Source organism: Pantherophis guttatus, chromosome 2 (assembly GCF_059756535.1).
Source record: "Pantherophis guttatus breed Tessera chromosome 2, ASM5975653v1, whole genome shotgun sequence".
In the NCBI taxonomy this organism is placed as follows: domain Eukaryota; kingdom Metazoa; phylum Chordata; class Lepidosauria; order Squamata; family Colubridae; genus Pantherophis; species Pantherophis guttatus.
In genome coordinates this window covers 21,146,160-21,168,032 of record NC_142064.1, presented here as the reverse complement: position 1 = coordinate 21,168,032, position 21,873 = coordinate 21,146,160, and the positions used below count along the sequence as shown (strand labels likewise).

The window sequence follows — 21,873 nt, the reverse complement described above, 5'->3', positions numbered from 1 at the left end:
ACAATGGATGGAAACTAATCAAGGAGAGAAGCATCCTGGAATTGAGAAGAAACTTCCTAATAGCAAGGACAATTAACCAGGGGAACAGCCTGCCTTCTGAAGTTGTGGGTGCTTCATCACAGGAGATTTTTAAGAAGAGACTGGACAGTCACTTGTCTGAAATGATATAGGATTTCCTGCTTAAGCCGGGGGCAGGACTAAAAGACCTCCAAGGTTCCTTCCAGCTCTATTCTGATTCTGATTCTGATCATGCATGACAGTTTGCAGCCATATAGAAATAATGGCTGTGAAGGAGGTGTGTTCATTCACAAGTCTGCATGCTGTAACCTCAAATGCTCTTAGCAGGGAATCACCCAGCATCACAACTTCCTTCTTCTGAAAGGAGTTCTTGAGTTTCCTTGACCCATAAGAGTCCAAGTATCTTTTCCCCCTGTCCTGGGAAGCCAGGGTTTGTAAGATTTACTCAGATGGCTGTCATTGTTGGCAAGAGCCTTGAACTTCATCTGTACTGAGTCTCTCTTGATCTAACCCTAATCCTAACCTTTCTGGAGATCATAGATTTCCACTTGTCATACTACTTCTGTGCTCTGGCATTCTCTCCTTGGTGCACATTCCAGCCTTTCAAAGTCATTCCTAAAATGACTTAACTACAACTGAACAAAATAACAGAGTTGGAAGGACCTTGGAGATAATCCAGTCCAACCTCCTGCTCAAGCAAGAAATTGTGACTGTCCAATATCTTCTTAAAAGCCTCCAGTGATGGAGCACCCACAGCTTATGAAAGCAACCTCTTCAACTGGTTAATTGTTCTCACTGTTAGGAAATTTCTCCTTAGTTCAAGGTTGCTTTTCTCCTTGATTAATTTTTATCCATTGTTTCTTGTCTTGTCTCTTGGTGCTTTGGAAAATAGGTTGACACCCTCTTCTTTGTGGCAGCACCTCAAATATTAGAATCATGTTACTCCTTCTTTTCACTAGACTAGACATATTCAATTCCTTCAACCGCTCTTCATATGTTTTATCCTCCAGCTCCCTAATCATCTTTGTTGCTCTTTTCTGCACTCTTTCCAGAATCATCTTTTTTTATAATATGGTGACCAATACTGGATGCAATAGTCTGATGAATGCAGGATAGAGCCCAACCATACACTTGACATTACACTTTTATTGTATGGTGGTATGTGATTGTTTTGAAGTTGAATCACACTGTGGGCTTATATTCAGCTTGTGATCTACCAAAATATCTAGATCTTTTTCACATGTGCTGCCACCCAGTAGGATCTCTCCAGCCTATGGTAATTTCTTTCATTTTCCCAAACATTTTTCCTAAGCATTTTACTATTTTTTTTAATGCATTGTTTCAGCTTGTAATGATCCTTCTGAACCCTGATGAACCATCTAGGTCTAGGACATTTGCCACCTGCCCTTTGTGTCATCTGCAAATTTCATAACCATATTTTGTAATATTTCAACCAACTCGTTTATAAATATGTTGAACAGCCTGGAGGCTAGAATGGAGCCCAAAATGTGAGCATACATTTATCAGATTGTGATTTTCTTCTATCGACTCTATTTCCCTCTATTGGTAGCACAGACTAGTTCCTATTTTGCTACTTTCTGCACTAGGATCTCATGGCAGACTTTGTCAAATGCTTTGCTGAAATCAAAGTACACTATGTCCATCGCATTCCTTGGGCTAATGAAACTAATCACTGGATCAAAAAAGGAGGTCAAGTTAGTTTGGCATGTCATGTCCCCAAGAAAGCCATGCTGGTTCTTGCTAGACAACACATTCTTTTCTCAATGCTCACAAAATGATTGCTTAACTGTTTGTCCCAGAATTATGCAAGGTATCAACATCCAACTGTTATTACCCCATCCTCTTTTTTTTTTTTTTAAGTAGACGCAACATACTTCAATCCTCTGGCATCCTGTATCCATAAATTCACATCTTTATGGAGTAAATAGAGAACTACCATGCAAGGCAATCTGCCCATTTGATTTGACTGACTTTTTCCTCACACTTGCATAGGAGAAATGATGTCATCCATCATAAGTGTTGATGCCTGAATGGTTGTCATTCCTTATAAAACAGAAATAAAGCACCACAGCCTGATTGGTTATGTGTAGTGTGAGAGAGAGGTGTGGGGAGGGAGGGAGGGAGATGGAGATATCTGGGGAACAGAGAAACTTTTGGATCTGAAGATCCAAATTCTTTAAATTGAATTGAATTGAACTTTATTTTTATTTATTTATTATTATTATTTTGCTTTAATTTATATGCCGCCCTTCTCCGGAGACTCAGGGTGGCTTACAATGCGTTAAACAATAGCCTTCATACTTTTGTATATTTATATAAAGTCAGCTTATTGCCCCCACAATCTGGGTCCTCATTTGGCCAAGTGTGATTCAACACACAAGGAATTTGTCTCTGGTACAGAAGCACTCAGTGTACATGCAAAGCATTATCACCACCACCAACCACCACCATCATCATCAATCTGCAAGAAATATCATATGCCTGCAAGCAAGAACTGGTGGGACCATAAAATAGAGAAAGTTATAGAAAATGAAGAAGCTAAATTGCTCTAGGACTTTAGAAGTCAGACAGACAAGCACCTGCCACACAACACCCTAGACTTAACAATTTTTGATAAAGACAAAAAAAACACCCCTCTGGATTGTGGATTTGGCAGTATCTGAAGGCAGCAGAAGAGAAGAGAAAGAACTGGAGAAGATAACAAAATACAAATACTTACAAATAGAAATAGAATAGAATAGAATGACTTTAATTTAATTTAATTTCCAATTTATATACCGCCTTTCTCCCTGAGGACTCAGGGCGGTGTACAGCCAAGATAAAAACATAGAATACAAATATTAAAACATTTAAAAATATATATAAATTTTGGCCCGGAAGTTAAAAAATCACAGACTGATTAAAAGAATTTAAAAATTTCTTCTTAAGTCAACCCGGCTTGCTGGAAAAGATGGGTTTTCAGGGAACGACTGAAGGCATTGAGGTCATGGATTCTCCTTATCTCCGGGGGCAACTGATTCCAGAGGGTGGGAGCCCCCACAGAGAAGGCCCTCCCCCTGGGGACCACCAGCCTACATTGTTTGGCTGATGGCACCCTGAGGAGGCCCTCTCTGTGGGAGCGCACGGGTCGATGGGAGGTCGTTGGTAGCAGCAGGCGGTCTCGCAGATAGCTAGGCCCTATGCCATGGAGCGCTTTAAAGGTGATAACCAAACACCTTGAAGCGCACCCGGAAGACCACCGGGAGCCAGTGCAGCTTGCGCAGGAGCGGTGTTACATGGGAGCACCATGTTGCTCCCATCACTACCCGCGCTGCTGCATTCTGGACCAGCTGGAGCCTCCGGGTGCTCTTCAAGGGGAGCCCCATGTAGGAAGCATTGCAGTAGTCAAGGCGAGAGGTGACGAGGGCGTGAGTGACTGTGCACAAGGAATCCCGATCGAGAAAGGGCCGCAACTAGCGAATCAGGCGAACCTGATAAAAGGTCCCCCTGGTAACAGCCGTCAGATGTTCCTCCAAAGACAGCTGCCTATCCAGGAGGACTCCCAGATTGCGAGCCCTTTCAGTGGGGGCCAAAGACTCGCCCCCAATAGTCAATGATGGAGACTGTGGCAAAAGCAAGCAAAAGTAATACCAACAGTAGTAGGGGCCTTGGGTGCAATCCCCAAACACCATTTGAACACCATCGGCATTGACAAGTTCACCATCAGTCAGTTACAAAAGGCAGCTTTATTTGGAACAGCTTTCATCCTGCAACAATATCTGTAACACCATAAAAATATCCAGATCTGCCTATCCCAGGTCCTTGGAAAAGACTCAATAGGTAAATAAAAATGCCAAATCCAGTCTGAACATCTGGCTGACTATGCGACAAACCATAATAAAAATACCAATAAAACAGGAGAGTAAAGAAGATAATAAGAATGTTAAATAATAATACTGTAACCACACTACATGGGTAAATATACATAGACATTAGACAGCACTGTAAGAATTAGATGTTCAGCAGAGTGATAGTATGAGGGAAGAAGCTGTCCCTGTGTCTAGTTGTTACCTCTGATCTGCTCCTAGTACCATATCTTGTTTTCATCCACCATATTGTTCTGATTGCTGTGGTGGTATCAAACTTGATCCTAATAAGTGTTAAGAGTCTTCTTCACTTTCCACCCCACCACATGCCAAAAACAAATTACAGGAATGGGGATGAAGGTACAACTGAAGGAAGAATGCACAAGGTTTTAGAACCTCTGATTTGAATGGATAGCAAGAGAGATCTCTTCAAAAAGATCATTATTATCAGATGCAACAATTTGGGTATATGCTGATAAAAAACTTAACAATATGGGTTATGGGAAGCCTATGTAAATAAGAGCTAAAATAGCACTGTATAAGTAGTCCTTGACTTGCAACCACAATTAGAGCCAGAATTTCCATCGCTAAGCAAGACAGTTGTTAAAATGAGTCACACGCATTTTTGCCACGGTTGTTAAATGAATCACTGCAGCTGTTAAGAGAACCATGCAGTCATTAATTGAACCCAGCTTTCCCCATTGACTTTGCTTGTCAGAAGCCGCCTGGGAAGGTTGCATATGATAATCACATAACCCTGGCTACAATCATCATAAATCAGGCTGGTTGCCAAGAGCCTGGATTCTGATTATGTAACCATAGAGATATTGCTATGGTCATAAGGGTGAGGACTGGTTGTAAGTCACTTTTTTCAGTGCTGTTGTAATTCTGGAGTTGCTAAATGCATGGTTCTAAGTTGAAGACGATTGTATAATAGTTAATAGGTAGATACTCAGCCCAAGCTATGTTACAGAGCAGTTTCTTGAGCTATCAGATCTGAGCTGCAAACATTCAGCAGACGACAGCAAAGTATTAGTAGCCATCTGAATTTATGCAACCCAGATCTGGTAGCCGTAGAAACTGAAATGTCATAGTAAATAAATGTAAACCTATAGCTTCAACACTCAGCACTGGGGCTTTTTTTTTTTTTCTTCTCCTCCTAACCAAATTTTATGAAGTCTGTCAGAAACCCATCTTGTCCCTTCTTGCTTTCTCATCGTTACGATTGGCACGCAAAAATCACTGTCACGAAAAGAATAAGAAAGAAAGAAAGAAAGAAAAGGATTTGAATTGCTACACTTCATAGCAAGATCTGTGTAAACCCTTTTGTATGGAAAGAATAGAAAGTCGAGTTTACTTTAAAAAACACACCCAAACCTCTCTTCTGTGCTTGAATGTAAACACATGCGCTTAAGAATGTAAAACCACAGCTTTAAATATATATATATATATATATATATATATTCATGGCTACAGCTTTATGATCTGTACCTTTGTAACCTTGTAAAGCTGTCAGGCTCTGGACATTTTGCATACTGAAGATTTCTTTTCTTTTCTTTTTTCTTTTTCTTTTTTTTTTTGCCTGCAGCAAGGAACATGGATTTTGCAATTCTGGCTCCACCTTCAGTGAAAAAAAAAAGCATACAAGTTCATAGAGTCGTCGTGATTCCCACAGAGCTGACTAGCTGCCGGTCTCAGGCTTGAAACTCCCAAGCCCCTCCGAAGCCTATGGATTTTCCTTTCTGCCTGGGGCTGCGTTCCTTCCTGGAGCCTTCCTGTGGGTCAGTCACACACTTTCCCTCTGGATTTAACTCAAGGGATCTGAAACAATCTGATCAACACCAGCTTTTTATTTTCTTCTCACCCAGGAAGCTTTCCAAGCTGACATGAATGCCGAGAAGCTGTTTTGCCACTCCAGAGTAAGTAGTACCGTCTTTCGTACTTGAGATAAGAGATTGCATGTCTGTCTAAGCTCTCTTTAGGGTCATCAGATCGGTGTCAAATCAGAAGACCAAGGGGATAATGGGATCGGCCCCAGTGGTTTAACTTTCTGCTGAAGCGTTAAAAAAATACCCCGAAGTCAATCACTTGTTGCACATGTTTTTAACATTATCATGGATTTTGGTTAGATCTTTCAAATGATTTCAAATGTATGGTGCTACATATAGATATAACAACACACATGTTGTATATTCATCCTCTGAACTTGCTATAGCATAGTTCTGGCTATAAGGCTTGCTATCACATAGGGAAGCAAAATGTGAAACACCTTTGCAAGCCTCCTCAAGCATTGTGGTCATCATTAAACATTCACAATCCCCGATTAGTTGGGTAAAGTTAAACAAGAGACAATTTTATTATTCATAGTAGTGACATCAATCTCGGTACTATTTGAGACCTAGACTTTTTTTTTTTTTGATATACCTTAGCATTTAAGAATGTATTATTAACTAATTCCAAATATGGGGTTACTTTTCCTATAGAATTTATTTTTGGTGTGTGTGCAGGATGCTGCTTCTCAATTTTTATCTTATAATAATTTGGTTAATTTACCATGTGCTATCATATGTTGCATTCTGGTTAACGGAAGTTATTGTTTGGGCAGACCTACAATCTACACTTTTCATATTTAATCTTCATCATACTTGTAAATAGGTTTTAATGATAACACAGAGGCAAGAATAAAAGCCTGTCTCTGTTGGGAAGACACAAATTAAGAATATATGGAATCTCTGTGAGCTATTTCCAGATCTCATTTCATTCTCTCAACATTTGTGATAATTTGCAAGTTTCTTATCTTATGTGTTGCTGAACCGAAGCAGAACATACGTTCCTCATACCTCTTTCTGCCTTAAGGTGGCTTCCTATGTGTTTTTGCCCAGATTGATATGTACAGGTGTGTAGGAGAAAAAATATTCTGTTGTGTCCCTTTTGAATTTTCACTCTGCTCTTTTCTCGTTATCACTTGGAATATCACAATTCCAAATTATCTCCTGAAGCATGTTGCTATTATTACAATGAAAGGTTAACCCTGTACTACGGCATTCACTTAAAATCAGAATATGGCTCCTAAAATGTATGTTATGAATTACAAGACTTCAGTGAATTATATTTAAGATTTAAAAAGCTGTTTCCATTTAAATATTCATGAAACATCTCCTTTCCTGCTATTTTTCTAGATGAAATGATTTTCTATTTGAAGTTGTTAGCTGTTGTTAGAAATCTCCATATTTATGAACTCTTAATATGGTTTGAACTGCAACGAGAACCTCTGAGACAGAGAAACTTGTAGAAATGGTGTAAAATTAATTAAATAGATGGGCTTATAGCTTACTTCATATTACTTTAAAGTATGATGTTTCCTGTACTCAGTGGTGGGATTCAGCTAGTTCTGTTCAGATTGCGTGAACTGGTAGCAGCGACTGCGGGAGGCTGTCCCACCCAGACGTAATGTGCAACTACTGCGCATACACAGAAGGGTGTGTGCTCACATTTGCGAACCGGTAGGAAAGGTAAGTGAATCCCACCTCTGCCTGTACTAGTATGTGAGGAAGACTATGGGAGACTGGGCCAGGGATATTACCAACAGAACAGTAAAATAAGAGATAGTATAGCCCACAGTGGGATAGTGGGCGGAGCAAGAGGCTCAGAAGGGACCCTCCCTAGTTTCTGAGTCTGTAAAGGAGAAGAAGGGAGAATTGTACTTTCAAATTTCCAAGATTAATTTTATCCATACTCAGTAGACCAGACAGGAAACGCAACCAAATAAATTAATTCTACTTTATTGTAAAGCTACACTGACAGACTCCTGCAAGTCGGAAAGTATAATTCTCCCACTCTCTCCTTTACGGCCTAAGAAACTAGGGATAGTCTCTTCTGAGCCTCTTGCCCCGCCCACTATACAGCTGCTGACTATGCTGTCTCTTATCTGTCAGTTCCCTTGGCAACGTCTCCTCACCCAGTTTCCCCAGGTCTTTCTCATATACCATTACATCTGGCCAATAATAAAAGCAGCCAATTTATATTATAAAATGGGTTTTGCTCATTAAATTAACATGCTATCACACCGGATTTTGTACCCTGATGATACATTGACTGTTGCAATTGCAATGCAAATATTTGTTGGTTGGACAGATTTTCAAGATTTTTGCCACAATTTTTCTGTAGTGTATTTAATTTTTCTTGTGCTGTTTTATACTGGGTATATATGGTCTCCACCGGAAGAAAAATGCCTTGGAACAGATCGTCACTGTACTAATATACTACTAACTGTGCCTTACCTAGGAACAGTTCCCAGAAGTCTGTGTGCCATGCTGTGGGAGAAAATATTTGAGGAGAGGGGACGCCTGGCCATGGGAAAAGTGTTCAGTGCAGCTCTCTTTGCTTGTTGCTTCTCCCTTTCCATTATTTCCTCCCTTACAATTTAGGAAGTTTGGTCCCTGCAAACAGGTAATTAACATGTGTGACATTGAGGTGCATCCTAATTGGTAAGGTAGAAGCTATTGCAATTGCATTGCATAACACTACTGAATGAAGTAAAAAGAGGCATTGTAATGGTATGTGGGAATCACTTTGAGAGACAGATAGGAGAGCTGCAGACTGGACCAATCAGATGTAAAAGAGCTCTCAGCTCACAGAAGGAAGAGAGAGGTGTGGGAATCATTTCAGGCGGGACTCTCCCTAGTTCTCCAGAAAGTGAAAGGAAAGGCGGGGGAAGATACTTTCAGTCTTGCAAGATTATGTTAGTTTAACTTTACAATAAAGATAGAGCTACGTAGTATTTTGGTTATATTTTTGGTATTTAGGGCTACAGCTTTGTCAATATCTTACAACTGTGTTGGAAGGGACCTTGGAGTCTGATAGCCAACCAATTTATTTATTTTGTCATGCTTAGGTAGTGTATATTGGAGGTGGTGACCCTTTGAGAGCTGTATGCAACGAAATTTCATTTTAATGTATGCCGATTAGTGTATATTTAAAGCAACAATAAAGTTATTATTATTCTAACCTCCTACTCAAGCAGGAAACCCTATACCATTTCAGACAAATGGTTGTCCAAGCTCTTCTTAAAAACCTCCAGTGTTGGAGCAACCACAAATTCTGGAGGCAAATCATTCTACTGATCAATCGCTTTAGCTTTCAGGAAATTTCTCCTTAGTTCTAGGCTCTCTCCTTGTTTAATTTCCATCCATTACTTCTTGTCCTGCCTTCAGATGCATTGGAGAATAGGTTGACCTCCTCTTCTCTGTGGCAGCCCCTTAAATATTGGAAAATTGCTATCATGTCACCCCTAGTCCTTCTTTTAATTAAACTAGACATACCCACTTCCTGCAGCCGTTCTTCATATATTTTAGCCTCCAGTCCCCTAATCATCTTTGTTGCCCTTCTCTGCACTCTTTCTAGAGCCTCCACATCTTTTTTTTATATTGTGGCAATCAAAACTGGATGTAATATTCCAAGTGTGGTCTTACCAAGGCATTATAAAGTGGCATTAACATTTCGTGTGGTCTTGATTCTATCCCTCTGTTAATGCAGCCTAGGACTGCCACTGGCTCATATTTATTTTATCCACTAGGACTCCAAGATCTTTCTCACACTTATTACTGAACTCATGTTGATCATTGTTGACGTGTGTTAAAGTCCTTAGTGGATAATTGTTATCTGCCCTTGGCCTAATGCATGGAATGACACATGGGGAATCTGATGCCATCCCATCGCACCAGAATCACCAGAGTCCACTAGTTTTGGGACATGAGTCTATGCTAGTGTAAGTGAATCTTTTCAGATGGCATAGAAACACTGGATGTGAGTAAAGCAGTCCTCAATCTCATTTTCAAAACCCTATTAATTACTGTTCTGCTGTTTTATTTAAGGAAAAGTGGAGAGGAGCATACTCACGTTGCAACTTGCAACTTGCAATGAATTAGTTTTCCACCAGTGATCTATCATCATGAATCAACTGATCAGCAGGGCGGTTCCTCAGTGGGGCTGAGTGAAAGGATCAGGCTGATGCCAGCTGACCATGGGTGTGCACAGGGCCTGAAGCTGAGGCAAAAAGCCCAATCTTATCATCTGACTGTCAGCATGGCAGGGAAAAGGGTGAAGCTGCCCTCAGGCTCCGGCCTGTAAGAGTCAGGCAGCTGCAGAAGATAACCTGATAATCCTCCAGCAGAGGTTTGAGAATCACTGGACTTGTCCATACACAGATTATTTGCATCTGTAAACATATTTTTATTTTTCTAAAATAAATCTTAGAGCAGAGGTCTTCAAACTTGGCAGCTTTAAGACTTGTGGACTTCAACTCCGAGAATTCTGGGAGTTGAAGTCCTCAAGTCTTAAAGCTGCCAAGTTTGAACACCTCTGTCTTAGAGCTTCCATATCAACTCCCCAAAGGTGTTACATTTGGAGCAGAACAGCTCAGAACATTTGGCCCTCAGTTTATTAAATCCCGAGACTAAAATTTTCAGAATTGTCAGTGATCATATATCACATGTGTAGATGAGCACTTAAGTAAATTTGATAAATAAATTAATATCTCAAGATGAGTCAATCCCCAAAAAAGACTTGATAATGAGAAATATGGTGACAATTAGCAATTACTAGAATTCATGCTTTTCTTAGCATTTTACATTCATTATTTTAGTAATTCTGCTAAGTGCTTCCTAAATGAATTGTTATTCTGGTAAGGAAAAATATCATTAAGATTGGACAAGTAGTTGTTCTTCAATTTGTCAGCTTATGGTACAGAACAGATGTTTGCTGAGGGTTATCTGTTTTAGGTATGTGCTGCCTAAACACTGAGTTAAGATATAAATCCATGTGTTTACATACTTCATTTTAATGAATTGGACTTATATCTCCAGGTTCTCATTTACTGTTTATATGAAAAATGCTCATTACAAAACGTAAAATTTCATAGCTATGTTTTGAGATACGTGCTTACTGAATCTGATTAATGGAAAGACACCGGTTGGCTCTAAGAGAGAGATGTTGGACTGCCTTACCACGCAAACAAGCCTAAGCAGTGAATAATATCTTACATCTGAACTTGTAATTTATGCCATCGCCTCCACATATTTAATGTTGGCACTGTCTGCTCAAACTGATATCTAATTGTGCCATGGGCGTCCCATTTGTGCTTGAACACGCCCACTCAAAATGAGTTCACCTGAGAATCAGCAATTCTAGAATCTGCAATTAAGAGTGCAGAGTTGCTGAAAAACAAGGTGAACCAGAAGAGGATAGGTTGAATAGACTAATGACTGATAGTGGATTTTCCATATTTGGGGGCTGGGAAAGATAACGCAGCAGACACTTTTCATTTTAATATATGCTCACCTGAGAACCTGTCTGGCATCGGTGCTAGCAGATGGAAAGATGGAATAGGCTCTATGAAAACATATTTTGTTTGAAAGACCATAAAAATGGCAAGATTAGTGGTAGTAACTCTTCCACTGGAAATCAACTTATCATTGCCTATGACAGAAGAGAGACATAAGAAACAAGACTGGTTCTAAGGGTTCTTCCTTATAACCCTTAGCAGAATCTTCTCTACTGCACTGTTTCCCAGTTGCCAAGCATTCTGTCTTTCCCTACTTCTCCCCACTCACTCCTCCTTCCTTTGTACCCTTTCTTGCTGGGCAGGATTGCTGCCCAGAGATGGCCTCAGGTGTCCAAAAAAGTCAAACAGCAGCTGTGACCATCACCGTAACCATCCCTTTTTATCTGTGTTACACATGCAGTGTGCATTAAAAAGTGTAATGCACTTAACACCATTAAAAGGTGGTGTTATGATCACATGGTACAATGGTATGTAGGGATGATTTTAGGAGATGAGGCAGAGACTCTCCCAAGGGCATGATCATGTAAGAGACAACATTGTCTGCGACTGAATAGTGACTGGGGTAAGAGGCTCAGAAGAGACCTCCCTAGTTTCTTGGTATGTACAGAGGAAGGGAAGAGAGAAGTATTTTCCAATTTGCAAGGTTCTGCCAATGTAGCTTTTTAATAAAGTAGAACAATTAGCTCATCTGACTGTGTTTCCTATCTGGTTTGTCCACAAGGCCAGCACGCAATCACAATCATCTTCTTGGCTTTTAACTTACCTTTACCACTGCCAGCTCCAACAGGATATCACCACATTCAGCCAAGAGAAGACCTCACCAAGGGATGTCTTTCCTGCAAAATTACCTGTAGCTTCCTGCAAGAGCCAGGAAGCTGGATCAAAACTGACCTCCCAGCAGCCCAGCATCAAAACTGAGGCCTCTTCAGAAGGACCTGGTGCCCTCAACCCATCTCAGTCCCATAAGCAATCCATCTCAACACTAAGCAAAGATGGGGTATTATATAATCCCTAAGTGAGAATTTTAAATAGATTTTGTATTCACTACTTGCTTTATCTTCAAGTCTTTTTCCAGTAGTCGATGATCCTATACACGAGCCAGACAGAAAGTTTTAAATATGTTTGCATCAAGTTGATGCATTTCTAATCATATTTCAGACTGTATTTTTTTTTTCTTTATGGCTGCCAGATTGGGAAAGTGCTCTTTTCATATTTTAATTGTTCTGTTTATGATACCGTCCCTTTAGTTTCTATCGATAAACGTGCAAATAATTTTAAAATTCAAGTGTTAATTTTGTTTATTGAAATGCTAATTTGACAGTTATATTAAACCATTTCTTTTATACGTGTAATAAGTGGAAGATTTTCTAGGACTGTAATGGGAACATCCGTTTTTTTGTGAAATTATAATTCCACTAAGTCTGTTATATAAATTTGCATAAATACATCACAGCGAGCCCAAGTTTTGTTTTATTTCCAATTTTCTGTCACTGAGAGTTTTAGCAATTTTTAGCAGAGGTTATTTTTTTTAAATAAACAAGTTCTGTGATCTGAAAATGTTTGAAAACGCCTTTTGAAATTTTGCTATACAGCTGGGTTTTGATTGTAGAGAGCCAGTTTGGTGTAGTGGTTAAGGCAGGGGTGTCAAACTTGATTTCATTGAGGGCCGCATCAGGGTTGTGTTTGACGTTGGGGAGGTGGGGGGCATGGCTGGAGTGGGCGTGGCCAGCTTGACGTCACTCGTGTCGGGGGTGCCTGTAGTGGCCCAAGTGCTCTGTCAGCGAAAACAGGCTCCCGAGCTCCGTTTTTGGCTGTGAAGGCCTCCTGCAACCCTCTGCCAGTGAAAACAGAGCTTGGGAGGGCTGCATGCGGTCCTCTCAAGCTCTGTTTTCGTTGGCAGAGGGTTGCAGGAGGCTGTCGCAGCCAAAAATGGAGCTTGGGAGCCTGTTTCCGCTGGCAGAGACACCACAGGCTGGTCCTTTGCTGTTTCCAGGCCAGCTCTGCGGGCCAGATCTAAGCACCCTGTAGGCCACATCCAGCCCCCAGGCCTTGAGTTTGACACCCCTGGGTTAAGACATCAGGCTAGATACTGAAAAACTGTTAGTTCCAGACCAGCCTTACGCACAGAGCCAACTGCGTAACCTTGAACCATTACTGTCTCTCAGCCCTAGGAAGGAGGCAATGGCAAACTACTTCTAAAATCTTGCAAGGAAAACTGCAGCATCTTGTCCAGGCAGTCTTCAAGAATTAGACATGATTGAATGGAAGGGAGAAATTTTTTATTTTGTGTGGTTAATGAATTCCATGAAATGGTCACATCATTTGAATTCATATTGAAGTGATATTTTTATAGAAAATAGGGTAATTGTTCCCAGCTCTGTGGAAAAAGGCAATGGAAATTTTTAAACGTAAACTTTGTATATGTATATTAATGAGATATTATACCCTTTCCCACCCCCCAAATAAGACATCCCCTGATAATAAGCCCAATCGGGCTTTTGAGCGCATGGCAATAAGGCCAAATGCTTATTTCAGGGTTCAAAAAAAATATAAGACAGGATCTTATTTTTGGGGAAACACAGGGTAGTAAAGGATAAAAAGAACATACTTTAAATTAAGGATTAACCAAGTAGTTACTTTATTTGTTTTCCAAATTTAGATACCACCCATCTCACTATGCAAGTAACTCTGGGCAGTTTACAAATACAAATCATAAAGCCATATACAAGAGAGGCATAATTAAAAGCAAAATTAAAACAGAGTGAAGAATGAAATAAAAACAGAATGTAAAAGGCAAGTCAAAAGTCGGAGTGCAAACCCTCAAGCCACTCACCACTCCCAGAGTTGCATACCACATCAATTGACAGAGCCAGATCTTCATGCTCTTCCAGAAGCCAAAAGAATGGGGGCCAAGGTCACCTTGAAAGATTCAAAAAGGTTCTAGCTTCTATACATCCTGAGCTGGATGATTTGTTTAATAGCATAGGCATTCTTATAAATTCAATAAAAATTATACTGGAGGTTTTAGTTTGTTAAGGCAGAGTTCCCCAGGTTCTGCATGAGTGTCCGGTAAGTGTGTGTACACACTCAAATCCATTTCCGTGAACAGTGGGCACATGCCAGTACTGGGTTCCACTTATCTTCACTACCGGTTTGGAACTGTAAGCGCGTGCATGTGCGCTCACTTTGCTTGTGCATGGCACTTCTGCGCATGCGCAGAACCTTCTGTGCATCCGTGGAGCATCTGTGATGACATCTGGGCAGGTGGGCGGAGCCTCCTGCCGCCGCCACTACCAGTTCCCCCGAACCAGGGTGAACCGGTAGAAACCCACCACCGTCACATGCGACTGCCACTCATGCAAATGGAGTGCCCCTGCACACGTTTGCCCGCTGCTTGCACAAGTGGGGATGTACCCACGCTCACCCATTATTTCTGCAGCCCAGTTGCAAACATCTCATGGCCCACTAGTTGTCTGCGTTCCAGAGGTTGGGGGCTCCTATGTTAAGTTCATTTGCCTTCATGGCACAAGAAGCACATCGGCTTCTCATGTCCAGCTATTTCCAGAATACAACCCCTTCTTTTTAATCAGAGCAACATGTATGTTGATTGTTCACAAATGGACAAACATGCACTTTCTTATTACTGGAGAAAGTTTTTGCTGGAAGAAGCTCAGCATATTGAATGAGTCAAATTGCTCTGTTTCTGCTTCACCTGTTTTCATCATTGCTTATCGTGCCCTCAGATTGTACATTAACTGAAATGATTGATCATCTAAGGAATTGCTGTGGGTTTTTTTTTACTGATTGCTAATCTAGGATTAAAAAAAAAGGTAATCTTCTATATTATATTGATATCAAGTTTCATAAGGTTTAGTTTTGCCAGGCCTTTCAATCAACAAATAGAAAATGGATCCAGACTACATCCAATTATTTACAATAATGCTTGCACAATTTTAATGCTTTAATATTACCATTTTAATGTGTATTCTTATCCATTTTTATTATTTTCTTTCTCAATATTTTTATTATCTTCATAAACCATCTGAAGCTGTTCAGCTGGTAAACCTGAATTAGCAGTTTAAGATTTTTCACTGTCACTCATATTGGTATGAGAGTCGAAGCATGAACTTCCAACTTCATAGCATATGGTGTATTGCACATGATACAGTGTTGGTAAAGTATATTGAATATTGGTTTCCTAAAATATACTTTCAGAGATAATTCACTCTATGGAAACATTGGTTTTATTTCTCTGGAGAAGTCTAAATCCAAAAAGCAGTTCCACACACTTTTATTCTGTACTGGAGCAGATTTTCGAAATGCAATTTCATTTCATTTTTTTCATGGAGAACTCTTAAGTAACTGCAGCTGTAATTGATTTCAAGGCTGAAATGCAAGATACAGGGGTCCAACAATGAACACCCAGATAATGATTTGGTGATGGTCTCAGAATGGTATAGCTTCAACGCCCAAGTTGTGAAGTTTGTGTGGAGACCTGTCCTTCTCCCCATTTTTAAAAGCATCTTATAGCCAGACAGGTAATGATCTTCCAGGCATGTACGTGGTTAAAGATGAGGAAGAGGTAGATAATCTCAATTCACAATCAAATGAAGTGTAATTTCAAGAATAATCTGTGATCCATCAAATTAACATAAGTAAACCAACTTATCCCTGCTATGCTGTTATAAAAATGTTTTGAACATTTGTTTAATTGTGTGAATATTTTCTGAGTTTTTAAAATTCACAGCTGGTTTTTTGCTTTGTATCAGGAACATCTGTTATGCTGTTAGTAAGGGGAGAAAGAAGTATTAGTTGTGTGCTTCAGAAGTGAAATAATGCACAAATAAATTGAAAGTATGGTAAAAGCACACTACAAATGCTGTACAGAAATGCACCCCGTAATGAACAATAGGTTTGCTTAATGACTGCAGATTTGCTTGTGATTTACTTATGATTGTAAAATCACAACAGTCATGTGATGACCCGCTTTACGACCATCACAACTTACAACCATAATGGGCAGGCTCCCCTACAGACATAAATTGAAGACTGCCTGTACAGTATTCCTCCACTGCTCCAAGACAAAGTCATATGTTTCTTTCAGAATTTGATTTTCCACTTCCCCCTTATTTCTATTATAGCGGAGTTTTGATAGATAAGCTAAGGTAAACTATGTCATGATAAAATGCCTAACTGCCATGTCTCCCTGATCCCCCGGACCCTCAAGGGTTAACTAACCACATATCCCATAATCCTTATAACCACTCCTTACCTCTTGACCCCTCCTCCTGGGTACAAAAGGTCCAACCGCATGGTCCACAGTTCATTCCAGATGTATACCTGAAAGAGAAAGGTACAAGGTCAGTGACCTCCAGTACCAACTGATCAACAATAAAACTACTGAAAAGAATTGGGCTATGTCTTTGAGTTATTGGGCTAGATCCAGTTTCTAACAAATTGGTAGCAGAGGTCGGTTGCCCATAACTCCAGACAATGACTGAACCCAACACCTACCCAGAAGAAGCAAACAGAGCACAGACCAGAGCTCTTACCAAGAAGATGGCTGAGAAGCTTCCCACCAAAGCCACAGCCATGGAGGAGACAGAAGCTGGAAGCGAGCAGGACTCCAGCCTGGACTCACAATCAGATGAAGAGGGGCCATCCAAGGAGATCACCGCCCCGGAAGAAGAAACAACACAAAAAATGAAAAAATTCAAACTCTCCATCCTGAAACTGATGGAGGGAAACAGCGACAAAGAAAACCTCATCGCGGACCTTCAAAGCCTCTTCGAACAACAAGAAGCAGCGATCGAGGCCCCAAAAACAACCGAGAAAGAAAAGCCAGCAAAAAAGGGTAAGCCACCCCAACCCGATGATCCTGAGCCGGCAGAATCCATTTCCGTGCCCACTTCCCGGCGGCCATCTTGGGACGAGCACCAGCCAATGGGAAGCCAGGATTTGAATCCCTTGGCGCGAAAATGCCCGAACCCCGAAACAGACGAGGGGAGCTCAGAAAGCGACTACGAAGAACCCAGCTCTGAGAGCGACCACGAAGAGATCGCAATAACAAAAAGAAAAACGCCTACCGATCTCGAATTGCAAAAGGCAATCGAGACCATCACCGCTGCCCTAGGCTCCGCTTTCGAGCCCCCTGCGGCACTCAAAAAATCAAAGAGAAATCCTGGAGGGCACAAGAAGGCCAGGACAACCAACAAAGACCGGGCAACCGAGTCACAGCCAACTAAAAACACCGCGCACACCAACAAACGGCACAAAAGACCGCCCACCTGCAGGAAAAATCAACCGCAGGATTCGAACTCACCACCCGCTACACCGGCAACGCGAGGCCCGAGGCAGAGAAGAAGAACCGGCTACTCACCAACGCCACGACACCCATCAGGCCAGTCCACACGACCAGGGACCAGCGACCACGAGGGAGGATCAGCCGCCGTCGCCGCCATCGCCGCCGAGCCGCTGGGTGCAGGGAATCCTCGACCTACGACCTCCGCTGCTGCCGCGCCGCCGACCCGCGAAAGTCCTCGACTTACGACCGCGTCGCCCCCTCACCTTCTCCCCTTCTTCGCCGGGGATCCGGCCGTCCAGCAGTGGTGTCCAGCCTCAGGGGGGATCTTCGGACCCACCGGGGGCGGGTCCAGCCTCCCACCGACAGGCCTAGGCCTAGGCCTGGGAGCTCCAGCAACAGGAACCTCACCCGATGGACTCCAGCGCGGAATGAGCTTCGCGCATGCCCAGTACCTGCCTGTAATAAGAGAAGCAAATTGCATAGATCCAAGCAAGTACAGAATGGCCACAGACATCCCAAAGCCTTATTGTGAGTTTAATCACAACTTGGACCATGAACAGCTCCCCCCAGTAAGTAACCTTACTAACATTTCTGGGGCAAATTATGCCAATTTGCCAAAACTGCAGTTAGATGGGGGTAATATTATAGAATGGAGCCAACAATTAAGGGTTGCTCTCATGAGAGAGAATGCACTGTTCCTAGCTAACAAACCTCCCCAAAAGCCCTGGTCATTGGAAATTGACTGCATTCATCACAGGGCATTTTGTATCATGTTAACCTCCATTCCATCTGCTATGTATCCATCTATTGAGGACAATCTAACTGTTTATGATATTATGCAAAAACTATGTAACCTGTTTTATAGTCAAAGCAGAGCCACCACCACTAGACTATCTAGGGAGTTCCACTCTACCAAGCATAAGGCAGGGGTCCCCATGAGTGAGCACATCTTAAAGATGAATGCTGCAAGGGCAGAACTCATGCAGAGGGGGGAAATCATCACTGAAGAGAGCATGATAAGCATAATCATAAACTCTCTTGATAGCAGCTGGGACATCTTCATGACCCAACTAAATAGCCTCAACTTGCAATACCTCACACTAAGCGCACTGACCAGTCAGCTCGTTGCAGAGGACACTCTGAGGAGGGAACGCCAACTAGCCAAAGGGGACCCTAGACCCACAAAAAGGGTGGATTTCCAGGATAGGGCCAGGGATACCTCAGAATGTTATTCTTGTGGATCAAGGAACCACTTAAAGAAGGATTGCCCCAGGAACCATAGGGATAGGGGACAGCACGACAGTAGAGGGGGAAGGTCACCCGAACGCAGGCACCCAAAGGAAAGAGGGCGAGGGTGGTCACCCAACCCCAGGAAACACCATGAGCGCAGAGACCACTCCAGGGACAGTAACTCTGGCTCCATGTATGGGATCAGGCACGATGACCCAAATGACAAACATAAGGCAGAGAGAAACACATGGCTCCTGGATTCAGGGGCCACAAGTCACACTACTTGTAACCCAGAGCTGCTAGATTCACTCACAGAAATAGACTCGGAAGTAAAGGTAGCAAACCAAAGCAAGGTCAAAGTAGTGGGAAAGGGAAACGTACACATCACACAGGTAGGGGACCTAAAAGGAGTACTGTACGTACCAAAAATCCCCCACAACGTGCTAGCCATCACAAAGCTGACACGAGACACAAATATAGAAATAAAATTTAAAGATGGAAAGGCACACTTGATCAAGCAAGGGAAAGAGATAGGAAAGGTAACCATACACGAGGGGCTTCCCTACTTCACACCCAACGCAAGGGAGGAAGAAGGCATTGATGCCAGCACAAACCACGAGGTAGATAAGTATCCAGAAACAGAGGGGGTGCAGCAGGAGGCAGGGTGTAGCCATGAGAAGACAAACAAGTCTGTATCTATCGGCAAACCATTACATGATAACTGCGCCCACCTCCTACACAGGAGACTGGGACACATAAGCTTCCCCATTGTAAAGAAAATGACGGAATGTACCGAAGGTCTCAAAGTAAAGAACTGCGAAAACTACTTAGAGTGTTCAGTTTGTAAGCGTTCCAAGATCAAGGTTAAGGCCATCCCCAGGGGATCCAAACGAACCACGGAATACCCCTTCCAATTGGTGCATATGGACTTGGTAGGGCCAATGAAACCCTCTGTAGGACATAGGAAGCGATTCTTCCTCACGATTGTAGATGACTACACCAGATACGGGTATGTCTACTCCCTCAGACACAAAAATGAAGTGTTCCAAAGGTTTAAGGAATTCCACAGAAGAGTAGATATGCAACATAACATGAAAATAAGGCAGATAATGACTGATAGGGGGTCAGAATTCATGGCCAAAGAATTCACAAGGTGGCTGAGGGAGCAGGGCATAGCGCATTACACCTCTTCACCTTTCTCTCCCTTTCAAAATGGAGTCTCAGAGAGAAAGAACGGAGTGTTGCAAACCATGATGAGATGCGCCCTGGAGGATGCTGGGATGGGGCAGCATTTCTGGTCAGAGGCAATACACTACGCTAATTACACCCTGAATAGACTGTGGTCAAGCTCTATCAATAAGACACCATACGAGATGCTATACAACAGAAAGCCCAACATCGCACATTTACACATATTCGGCGCCCCAGCTGATGTCCACATTCCCAGACAGCTAAGAAGAAAAGGGGAAAAATTATCAAAAAGGTTAAGGTTCGTGGGTTACGAACCGGGCACAAAGGGCTACAGATTTGTCGACAACAATAACCGTTTTGTGGTTTCCAGATCAGCCAGTTTCCACGAAAACGCAAACTGGTCGAGGGTACACTCCAACGACATCCCAGCCAATAGAGTCACGTTCGAGCATGGCCAAGAGGAAAGGGAGGTCAGAGAGGTCACAGGGCACAAGGCCAACCATCGCAAGACAAGCGTCAAAGGTTGGAAAGAAGGGCACCCTTCACTGAAGATAGATGACCTGACGGACAAAGAGGCAGACATCATGCAGGAGACCGAGCCAACCCCCAGTAGGCCAATCAGAGAAACCAGAAACAAGCTACCAAAGAAGCTAGAGGACTACGTTATGACCATCCACAACACCCATTTCACGCCCAGCTCATACAAAGACATCCTCGAGCTCCCCCGGGAGGAGAAAGAAAAATGGATGCTTGCCATGGAGAAGGAGATGGAAAGCCTAAAGGACCTTCAGGTATACTCACCTGCCCAAGTTCCAGAGGACAAAAAACCAATAGGAACCAAATAGGTGTTCAGGGTTAAAACATTAGAGGACAACAAGGTCCTATACAAGGCAAGACTAGTCGCGCAGGGTTTCGCCCAAAGATACCCCGAAGACTATACGGACACCTACTCGCCAACCGTCAGGGCAGAGAGCGTCAAGAGCGCCCTGGTGGTGGCCACCATCCTGGGCTTGGAGGTCTTCCAATTCGACGTACAAACAGCATACTTGCACGCTGAGCTGGATAAGGAAATATACGTCAAAGCCCCGCCTGGGTACAACAAAGACAAGAACCAAACCTGGCTGCTGAACAAAAGCCTGTACGGGCTCAAGCAGTCGGGCAAAAGGTGGTACGACTGCTTGGCCAAGGCCCTCAGATCCATGGGCTTCGAGGCCACCTCAGCTGACAAATGCTTCTTTACGAGGAGAGAAAACGACTCATTCGAAGGTGTGCTCGTTTACGTGGACGACATCTTGTACATCAGCAAGCACAAGGACAGGTGTGACAAGTTCGCCACCGACCTAGGTAGCCACTTCTCCTTAAAGTCACTTGGAAAGATTGACAGATACCTAGGGGTCCAAGTGATAAAAACCAACAAGGGCTTCCGACTCTCCCAGAGAGAAAAGATCATCGAGCTGCTGTCCAAATGCAACATGTCCGAAGCAAAACCCAGCGAGACCCCCATGCAACCCGAGTTCCTGAAAACCATGTATGAGGAATCTGAACCCTTCACAGACAACAAACTATATAGATCAACGATAGGGTCACTGCTGTACATATCCAACTGGACCAGGCCCGACATCGCCTTGGCCGTCAACCTGCTGTCCAGACATGTAAGCAAACCTACGGTAACACACTGGAACGCCATCAAAAGACTACTTAGATACTTAAAATTTAGTGCAGATGCCCTACTCTGCCTAGAACCAGAAACATCCAAGGAACCAAAGCTGACCTGCTACGCTGACGCCGACTGGGCTGGGGACATAGAGTGCAGAAAAAGCACCTCAGGCTACGTGCTACTACTCAACAATTGCCCCATCCACTGGTACACTGGAAAGCAAAAACTGGTGGCCACATCAACCACGGAAGCAGAATTTGTTTGC

At 42.6% G+C, this 21,873-nt stretch overlaps 1 protein-coding gene across 6 annotated transcripts in view; it reads left to right on the top strand.

The window, feature by feature from the left end:
* Nucleotides 1-21,873, top strand: part of PRLR (prolactin receptor) — a 176,972-nt gene that overhangs the window by 48,581 nt on the left and 106,518 nt on the right. For 3 of the 6 annotated variants that reach the window (XM_087888217.1, XM_087888219.1, XM_087888216.1), the window contains exons 2-3: nucleotides 5,473-5,665; nucleotides 5,753-5,803. The gene's annotated coding sequence lies outside the window, so the exon portion shown is untranslated. Of the gene's footprint in view, nucleotides 1-5,472; nucleotides 5,804-21,873 lie in introns of those variants that run through there. The other 3 variants (XM_087888214.1, XM_087888215.1, XM_087888218.1) reach the window with 2 other exon arrangements.